The sequence below is a fragment of the Tympanuchus pallidicinctus genome, unplaced genomic scaffold (assembly GCF_026119805.1).
Source record: "Tympanuchus pallidicinctus isolate F22 unplaced genomic scaffold, pur_lepc_1.0 scaffold34, whole genome shotgun sequence".
Taxonomy (NCBI): Eukaryota; Metazoa; Chordata; class Aves; order Galliformes; family Phasianidae; genus Tympanuchus; species Tympanuchus pallidicinctus.
Genome location: NW_026294752.1, coordinates 2,894,243 through 2,904,716, shown reverse-complemented (window position 1 = coordinate 2,904,716; position 10,474 = coordinate 2,894,243).

Sequence of the window (10,474 nt, the reverse complement as noted above, 5' to 3'; positions counted from 1 at the left end):
CCTCCCTTCAGGAAGTTATAGAGAGCAGTGAGGTCTCCCCTGAGCCTCCTCTTCTACAGGTTGAACATTCCCAGCTCCTTCAGTCTCTCTTCATCAGCCCTGTGTTCCAGACCCCTCACCAGCTTTGTTGCCCTCCTTTGAACGCGTTCCAGGGCCTCGATATCTTTCTTGCAGTGAGGGGCCCAATACTGGACACAGTACTCGAGGTGCGGCCTCCCTGGTGCTGAGTACAGGACTATACCTTCTCTGTAATTCCAAACTGGGAGTAGTATGTTCAGAAGCAACACCCTGGGAGGACTACAGACTCTTATTAACAGGGATAAATTCAGGTCTACTGTGGGATATTACCCATCTGCATTGGAGCAGACAGGTAGGATGACTTTGCCAAGTATCATATCACTCTAAAGATAGTATCATTATTCTTCAGTTCTTCTGTACTCTATCATCTTTTTTGACTGTTCTGAGGTAGAAGAATTTCATCATACACTTTAACAATTACCTTTAAAGAAAAAACATCTTTAAAACCTAGATCACTCAGGCTTGTTGAATTTAGGGTAACTAACTGGGGTAACAGCATTTTCAGAATGTCAAACGTCCATTAATACGTTGATGTGAAATACTGCCTCAGCTACAAAATGCAAGTATCTCCCATTGCCTAACAGGGAGAAAAAAAATCATAATTCAAATTAACCTAACAATTTAATGAAATTTGGTTACATGTCGTTATAGTATAATACCTTTAAATCAATTCTAGCAAGACATCTGCTTAGACGACAGAGTTGGGTTTTCTCTATGTGTGTGACAGAGTGAAGCTCAAATCCTTCCTATGATTAATATATTTTTTTAAAGTAACACTGAAGTACAAACTGAAAAACATACAATTTTAAAAAATGACAGCATTTTGGCCCTCAAAACAATTCATTACTTTTTAGAATCAATAGAGATGACTTTTCAACAATATATATCATGTAGTTTAATTATCCCAAGGAAGTCAGTTTTGCCTGACAGCCTTCTGGATGGAAATGTGCTCACATGCCCACAGACCCAGCTGTTACAATTCTTCCTCCTCCTTCTAGCCCAGATCTCATAATATGGAATTCTTTCCTACAACTAACATATTCCCAGAATCTCAAAGCAAATGTTTTTGCAATTTACTGAAAACATTTCCATGTTTTCCAGTTAAAAAAAAAAAAAAAAAGGAAAAAAAAATCGGGAAAAAAACCCAGTACAGGTTATTTTGCTATTGCAAAGTGTTGAAGATGCTGCTTTAAGAGGTTTTCAACTGATTGTTTTAAATGTTTCAAAATTAATCAGGAATGTTGCTTTTTTGTCATTTTGCTTTTCCAGCAGTTCTTTATATACATTTTTTATTGTCAAAATAAAGCTAATAATAAGACTTTTTAAAAAATTCTTACAAGATGACCTTACTCAACATACTGCGGGGAATGCAGAAAACAAATAAGAAGAAAATGTTTTAGAGGAAGTTTTTATAAGTGCTTCTTTCATACTCAGATCCTTACACTTTTTTTAAAGAGCACAGTTACAGAAAAGTGTGCTGGGTTTGATTCACCATTAAACCTTACACAGCTGTGCCAGTGTTACACAATTAAACCCCACAGAGCTCTGACAGTGTGCCACTATTAAACCCAGCAGAGCTGTGCCATGTGCCACCATAAAACCCAGCAGAGCTGTGCCACCAGTAAAGCCAGCAGTGGTTTGCCAAAGTGCCACCATTAAGCCCAGCAGTGCTGAGACAGTGTATCAGCATTAAACTCAGCAGAGCTGTGCCAATTTGTTCACAATGAACCCAGGAGTGCCCTGCCAACATTGATCCAAGCAGAGATGTGCAATGTAACACCATTAAACCCAGCAGAGCTGTGCCAATGTGCCACCTTTAAATGCATAAGTACACTGGAAGCTGCATTGACACTGAGTGATCTTTTTTCAGACTGGATTGCTACGGTAAGTGTAGTGGCTATTGAAGAGGACAATTAGGAGATTAATGAGACAACAGAAATATAATTGCAGCATGCTGTCAAGTCACTGCTAAATATTCAGGTTGAAAAAACCCACTTACCTCCTTGCATTTTTTACATTCTTCAGAATTAGTTGAAAATACTCTATTTCCTTCAGCAAATGGTGGTGAAAATAACATCAACATATCATTAGATACAGAAATTAATCATGACGATCTGTCACCCAGCACTTTCCCTCTTGCTAGAAAATACATAGCGCTTACTGAGGAAATAAACTAACGGGAAGGAGTGACAATGAGGGGGTGGTGTTGAGCCACCCTCTTTTTGAGCTGAGCATTTGTACAGCTATGCCTAATAGCATAACTCTGGAGGCCTCACAGTCCTCTTCAGTGTGTTACTGGGGCTGGAGAATTTCATCAGCCCACAAACAGCATTTATTGCTGCTTTTCAAGAAAGGGGGGAACAAAAGCAGTCAGTCACTGCTCATTCAGTCTGAACAACCTTGTAGATGTGTGTTCTACTTTAGATATCTGCTTTTTTATGAAACAGTTCTTTAGAGAAGTTAAGAGACTTTTTTAACATTTCATCTCTCTGGCTCCTTGGGAAGAAAGGCCAGGGAACTATGCTTTTGTCCTTTTCCACTCTTGAAGTGAAATAGCAAGCCTTTCAGTAGTTAAATTTTGATCTATAATTAAAAAAAGGCACTAGAAGGTCAAAACTGAAAGGCTGTTGTTATTCTATTTAAGAACTGGAGTTCTGGTGAAAGATCTGGAGCTCAAGTGGTTGACTTTGAACAAGTCCATGTATCTAAAGAGAGTGAAATTGTAAAATGTTTATTATTTCATTTTCAAGTGAAAAGAAGTTTTCCAAATATTCCAAAGCATGAAAGAAAATGCATGAAAGAAATACTGCAATTAGTTGTCCTGTAGCTTTCCCTGGGAGCCTATCTAGGATCACAGTTTCAGGATATTAAACTGTGATGAGCGTACAGTGAACTAATACATGATTGGCAGTGTTTCTTTCAGCAAAGTGATTTTGATTATCTGAAACTTGTTCCACATCTCTTGTCAAGTATATATAAATAGCACTTATTTGGAAGCATAACCAATTAAAAGTGGATTTAATTTCTTGTGGCTTACTTTTTAAACTGTTTTGTTGTGCAAACTGTCTGGAATCACTTGTCTTGAAAGCAGTTGCACACAAATTGTACCACTGCACAGTGAGGTCACCTGTATTCAAGACTTTGCCTATACTGGCAAATACAGACATGTACTGCCACTTACAGACATTATACTGGCACTTGCAGACCCCAAATCATTTTTGTTAAAACAATGCATCATACCTAAATCACCTCTAACGAAATTAGATATCAGCTTGATAGCAATATTGCCACTTGGATTCAGTTCACAAACTTTTTTAGAATTATATAATTCAGTTATTTTTCTTCTAATATTTACCACTGTCTGTTTGCAAGAAAACTGCTCCAAGAGGCTGCAGTAGCTTTTTTGAGCTATTACACCCAACTGGGTGGTGCAGGGATTTCTCTATAGGCTAGGCTCAGTAACAATTCCCTCTCAAGTCATAAGCATGACTTGTATTTTTTTTCATGTAGGAGGGGTTGACAGTAGGCAATCTTCCGTTCTCTGTCATACTGGTGTTAAGCGCAGGGCACCTCTCCCAAAACTGTGTCTACCATATGTATGTCTGTAGAGATGGTTCCTAGGGTTATACTGTGAACTGCTCTTCTGTGGGGGGAGCAGTGTAGATCTTGTATTAGACTTCTGAGGTCAGTGTAACATGAACTTCTCTTGTTGCAACTGGCTTCAGCCATTGCTCCCTTGCAGCTCCATGAGAGCACAGCACACTAGAATATTATCAAAGCAGCAGCTGCTTTGCTTTAATGGAGAAGTAAGTTCTGTCATGTTGCCTCCCCCAGTGTCACTGGTATCCCAGCTGATTTTGCTTTGTGTCTTCATAGTGACTTGGGAAGAAAAATTTTGACCAATTTGCGGCAAAAAAAATTGGAAGTGGTGCTCAAAGTGTCATGTACAGATATTCAGCAGCATTTCTCGATGCCCAGAACTGTTCTGATAGGAGCAGCTAGAACCAATATAAAGGTCGAACCCATCTGCATCTTTTCTTTTTAAATGTCTTTTTATTTTTTTTTCTTCGGAAGGCTCCCAATGTGGAGTTTTGTCACACGTTTATGCAGCTTCTTCCAAAAAGCAGAGTGCGTTCTTTCCTCTTCATGATGTTGTGAGACTGGTATGAGCCCAGAAAAGGTGGGAGGAAGGGTTCTGCAAGATAAGGTCTCTAGCATCTAAACTGCAAGGAAGAGCAGAGTGAGCTCCTGCTCTGATACTGGAGAGATGCTCCCAAAGAGAATGGATACACAGAATCTCACGTGGTCTGTGATAAAGTGCAGTGGGACAACTTCCAGTTCCAAAGCTGTAAGTGTCTGGTGCTGCTTGGGGCTTGATAGCTTTGTGAAACAGATGTCATTACTATAAATGAGTGCCTGTAATAGTTCTCCCATAGGACAGATGATATTTAGGGATTCAAGACTGAAATAAATGAGGGATTGAACAAGACAGCTAGACAATATATTAGAATTGACTTATGTTCTATTACTCCACTATATATGGGACTACCTGGTAACACTCCTCTCAATTTTTTTTTCCTTTTTCTGTCTCAATCAGTTCACTCCATGTTCACTCATGTTCACTCCAAGTTCACTCCATGTTGTCTCAGAAATTCAAAATGTGGCCAGTCTCGCTGTAAATTTTCCTAACTGATAATGAAGAACCTAAAACTTTTACGATATGAAGTTCTTCTCATTTAAAAGTTATATGCATCCTGTGAAATTTACGCTGATGAACTATATGCTATAGAAGAGCTTGAAGAAAAGGTTGATATCTATGGGAAGATGTGGTGGCAATCCTAACAGAGCCTTTTACCTTCAGAGCTGCCAGTGCATACCGTGTCCCTATGTTTTACAAGAGGAAGTGTGTGAAGTCAGCCTGAACAGAGAGAAATACATTACAAGAACTAAATTCTGTGGTTCTCTGAAGCTGTAATGACACCAGAGGGGAAATACAAAGCTGAATTGTCCTTCCTTGTGCTGATGTTCCTGAGCCATCCAGGAGCCACTTTGGATGCTGGCGTGAGATGCAGCAACTTGGGACTAGTTTAGTTATGCCTGTAGATACAGCCTCTGCAGGCATTTCAGTTGAATTAGGCACTGTGAAGCATTAAGTGCATTTCTTCTCTTCAAACACTGCTATCCAGGTGAGGGATTGTTCCTCTCTGCTCAGCATTAGTGCAGCCTCACTTCAAGCACTGTGGGAGCCACAGTATAAGAAAGACAAAAAGCTATTGGACAGGATCCAAAAATGGTGAAGTATCTAGAGGGTGAGACGGATGAGGAGCAGATGAGATCCCTTGATTTGTCAGCCCAATGAAGAGGCGAACAAAGTGAGGCATTGTGGCAGCCACAGCCCAGGAGAGCAGAGGGGCAGGTGCTGATGTCTCCTCTGTGATGACAGTGTCAGGATCTGAAGGAACGGCACGTAGCTGCACTGCGAAGGTGGGCAAGATTGGGTATTAGGGAAAGATTCTCCACTGAGAGAGCAGTTGGGCACTGGAATAGTCTCCCCAGGGCAGTGGTCATGGCCCCAAGCCTGTCAGATTTCCAGAAGCATTTGGACAACTCTCAGACACAGAGTTTGAATGTTGGGTTACCCTGTGTGGAAGCAGAGTTTAACTTGATCTTTGTAGGTCTCTTCCAACTCAAGATATTCTATGGTTTTAACACATCTTCTCCTCTGCTGTAGAATGAATAACTAATGGCTTAAAGAGAAGTAGGCCAGTGTCCTCCAAAGGCAAGCGACTATACAACTCATGAGTAAAGGACACTGCTTCCTCCTTGTTCGTTTGCATCAAGGAAACTTTTACTGATTTAATGTGCCAATCCTGATGTTTTTTTCTGTGGGTGGAGAATTGTGGAGGGCATTTGTTTTTCTGCTAGTTGTCACAGATTTCAGAGCCCACATGGGGATAAATACTATATACTGTATGCTGTACTTTTCTGTCAAAAGTATGGGAGAAAGGGAGGCCACATTCCTCCCTGTAAATGAAACTTTACAGTTCTATTTCTCTCATGCAACTTTAAAAATATTGAACAAATAGTATATTAAAATGTTGGACTGACAATCTGGGAACTTGATGAGGCTTAGTCATAGAATTATTGAATGTTTTGGGTTTGAAGGGACCCTTAAGATCATTTAGTTTCAACCCCTCTGCTATAGGCAGGGACACCTCCCTCCAAACCAGGTTGCTCAAAGTCCCATCCAGCCTGGCTTTGAATGCTTCCCAAGAGGGGGCACTCACAACCTTGCTGGGCAACATGTTGAAATGTCTCAGCACCCTCACAGTAAAGAATTTATTCCTAATATCTACTATAAATCTACTGTTTTCCAGTTTAAAACCACTTCCCCTTGTCCTGTCGCTGTATGTCCATATAAAAAGTTCATTCCCGGCTTACCTGTAGTCTCCCTTCAAGTACTGGAAAGTCTCTGTAAGGTCTCCTCAGAGGAGACCTCCTCCTCTTCTCCAGGCTGAAGAACCCCAACTCTCTCAGCCTGTCCTCATAGGGGAGGTGCTCCAGCCCTCTGATCAACTTCATGGCCCTCCTCTGGACCTGCTTCAACAACTCCATATCCTTCTTGTGTTGGGGGCTCTAGAACTGGACACAGTACTCCAGGTAGTGTCTCACAAGAGCAGAGTAGAAGGGCAGAATCACATCCTCTGGCCTGCTGGTCATACTTCTTTCACTACTAGGAGGTTTCATGTCAATAGTTTCAACAGATTTGCTACAGAATGCATTAAAAGATGGATCTAACTATCACTTGCACTCACAGTAAAAATGTTAAATAGCTCTAATCATTTCATTTGACTTCTGCAGTTGCCTATACTAAATATTCTACATCATGCAAATAAAAATCTCCCTGATACCTGCTTATGTGCTTATGATGAAAGTAGAAAGAATATACTGAAACATTTGAAGATCAACCTTGGGATATTCTAATCAGAATAGACACTTTTCATAATTATCTAAGTGCAGAAGTCTAAAAGCAACTCCATTTTACCTCTTGGAAGATGTGGAGATAGGCTCATATTCCTCTTAGTACCACAATTTAAGGATATTTTATCACTACATATCACTACAAAACATCCAGTAACATCAGAACACCCAGCATATCTCCAAGGAAACCCTCAAAAACCAAAGTTTGTCTCAGGCAAGCTTTGGGCACATCAGGCTTGGTGATCTCTAGAAGTTATTTAGCTATTTTGTAACTAAAGGCACATCCGCCTACCAAAAGGCTCCGCTGCTATAGAATAAGCAGCACAGATCTTCTAGTAAGAAGCAGTCTTCTTTTAACAATAATCAAAATTTCACACACAAGCCCACTACAATGCAGACCTTATGAGACCAGTGGCAACAATTTGCAGTGGTGCTCTACATGAAGCAGGAAGAAAGAGTAATAAGAGCTTGATTAGAGGGTAGGTTTGGAAAACACCAAGTGGAACATCAAGAATTCTAGGGGAAAATGGAGAATTTGTGCAAGCTCTGTATAGACATGACACAGAGAAGTTCTGCAGCATAGAGGCCTGCGTGTGACAAGATGTGCTGTGTCACAAGCAAAAATGAGATCCTGATGATACAGATTTTGAAGTACGGGGCTCATCCACAGGTATGTAAGTAGAAAAGGGATCAGTAAAGTGTCAAGCCTAAAAGCTGTGAACCAAAACGTAGTTTCTAATACCATCACCGTGGCCAGGCATATAAATCTCTGCTCATTGCTTTGAAAAGGTACCCATAAATAGTCACATGGTTCTTGGTCAAAGCACAGAACACTTGAGGAGGCAAAAAACTTACATAAAATTACATAAATCTTGATGTCAGTCAGACACAAAATGGTGCCCTACAGAGGCCACATTTGCACAGACATGCACGCTCTATACTGGAAGTAGGATGAGGGCATAGAAAAAATGCTGTAGAACAGAAAAAGCCTCGCTCTTCAACAGCTGAGTGAACTTGTCACTTTGAGAGAGAGAAGGGACACTTCTAGAGACCTAACGATAAAAGAAAAATCCCTTGGAGATGCCTATCTTGCTACAACACTCTAAATTCACTGCATGCAGTTCGCCGACTAATCACAGGCAAACTGTTTAGAATTTTGTTCCCTCTCTTGAATCATCGACTTCAAAAGGCATGGGATGCTGAACACTGTGCAGAGAAAGTTCCTGTAACTTGGAGAAGACAGACAGGGCAATGTCACTGATGTAGGCAATAAGACACTTTCTTCCAGAGAGGCTGTGGATGCCCTGTCCCTGAAAGTGTTCCAGGCCAGGTTGGATGGGGCCCTGGGCAGCCTGCTCTGGAGGCTAAATGTGGAGGTTGGTGGCCCTGCATGTGGCAGGGGGTTTGGAGATTCATGAAGCTTGAGGTCCCTTCCAACCCTGGCCATTCTGTGATTCTGTGATTCCTCCAGCTGCTATTACTGGTGAGGAGAGCAGCTCTGTTTCCTGGGCTGATGGACGTGGTCCTGGCCCCAGAGGCATGCATTACATACAGTGCAATGTTCAGCCTGGTTCGGCCTTGTGTCTGTGACAAAGGAGAAAAGAAACCCACAGATCCATGCCCTGGGAAGAGCAGGGAGAGAAAGGGAAAAGGTAGAGAGGCTCCAGAAGAGATCCTTTCTCACTGGTGACACACTGCTACAGATCATCTTGGTGTAATGGTGATATACTGCATAGCTCTGCTGGGTTTAACAGTGACAAATTGGCACAGATCTGCTTGGTTTTAAGTTGGCACACTGGTACAGCTCTGCTGAGTTTAATGATGATACATTGCACAACTCTGCTTTGTTTAATGGTGTCAAAGCTCTGCTTGGTTCAATGGTGGCACAGTTCTGCTGGGTTTGATAGTGGCACATTGGCACTTCTCTGCTGGCTTTAATGGTGACGCATTGGAACAGCCCTGCAGGGTTTAATGGTGGCACATTGCAAAGCCTTTCTGGGTTTAATGGTGACACATTGCACAGCTCTGCAGGATTTAATCGTGGCACATTGCACAGCTCTTGTTTACTCAGAGGTAAGTATCCGCCTCAGGATTTTCCTTTCACTGCGAGGGTTTGTCCGATGAGTTTGTTGCCAGAAGGAAAAAAATACTATTAACAGAACAGGCTTATAAGCATAGCCTAGGAGGTTTCCCCTACAGGCTTGCAAGGCTGCGTATAGATCTATTAAAAGTTAAACACAGACATGCAATTATACTGATGCATGCAGTTCAGATGCATGCCTGCTTGCAATGCTTTCTCCAGGTGGCAGGGAGCCATGTATCTAATAAGTAAAACAGTTCTGCTGTCTGCCCGTAAATCCATGTTCTTACTTCTTGATAACTGATTGTGACAGTGCAAAGAAATGGTCATAAAATTCTGTAAAAAAAAAAAAAAAAAAAAAAAAAAAGCAGTGGAGGGGGAAAAAAAAACAAAAACCAAGCAAAACAACCACCAAACCAGAAATGGCTCAAAGTGCACTTATTACTTGCACTCAGGTTACAGTCTGGTAATTGCACAGACCAGTTATGACAGAGGTGGTAATGATACAGAGTACAAAATTGTGACAGGTGGAAAATCCACAATGCCTTAGAAAGGAGAGCTTTATTTTTGGCATGGGAGGCAATGGCCTTTTTCTGAAGGGCAGCTGAATAGCTTGGGGCAAAATGGCAGACTTGTGTGCACAGCATCAGCAGAGTTTTCCTGATATACTGATTAACGCATTTGCTATGGCAAATAACTTCCACATCTATCAGGTTAGATTACTTGTTTTCTGCCACTTGACTTTCTGTTGTTTGTTTTTTTCTGTTGTTGGTTTTTTTTAAAGAAAGCAAGTGTTGTGACTAGAAAGGATGATCTGTTGCAGGATCGGTGCTTGTGACAAATGCTTCTTGCATCCACTGCCCATGCTCCCCATGATGGTTGTGGTGGGATGGTCTCAAGAGGCACTGGACCTCATGTTGTAGTGTAACAGTTTACCTACCTTGTGCTGACTGGTTTTCCTTCAACTGCTTGTTTCCTTTGATTCAGGCATCCTTCTGCTGCGACAAGGGATGGCCAGCAAGATTGATTCACATCAGCATTGGAGCACTGTGCTTTGCAGCTACCACCATCACCATGCTCTGCACGGAGACCAAGCTGGTCCACTTTGTCAGAAGCCAGTTCCTCTCCCAGTATATGAAGAAAGGAAAGTGAAATGCACATGGGCAGAATAATTCTTTTACATGGTTGCAGTTGCAGAGGGTCTGCATGGAAAAAGGCTTCCACGTGAGTTTGTTGAAAGTATTGATAGTGACAGTATAGTAACAGGTTGCTGACTAAGCTAGTCCATACAGGGAAAGAGAGCTGAGTAACTTTCTCATCCTGCACTGTTTTTTT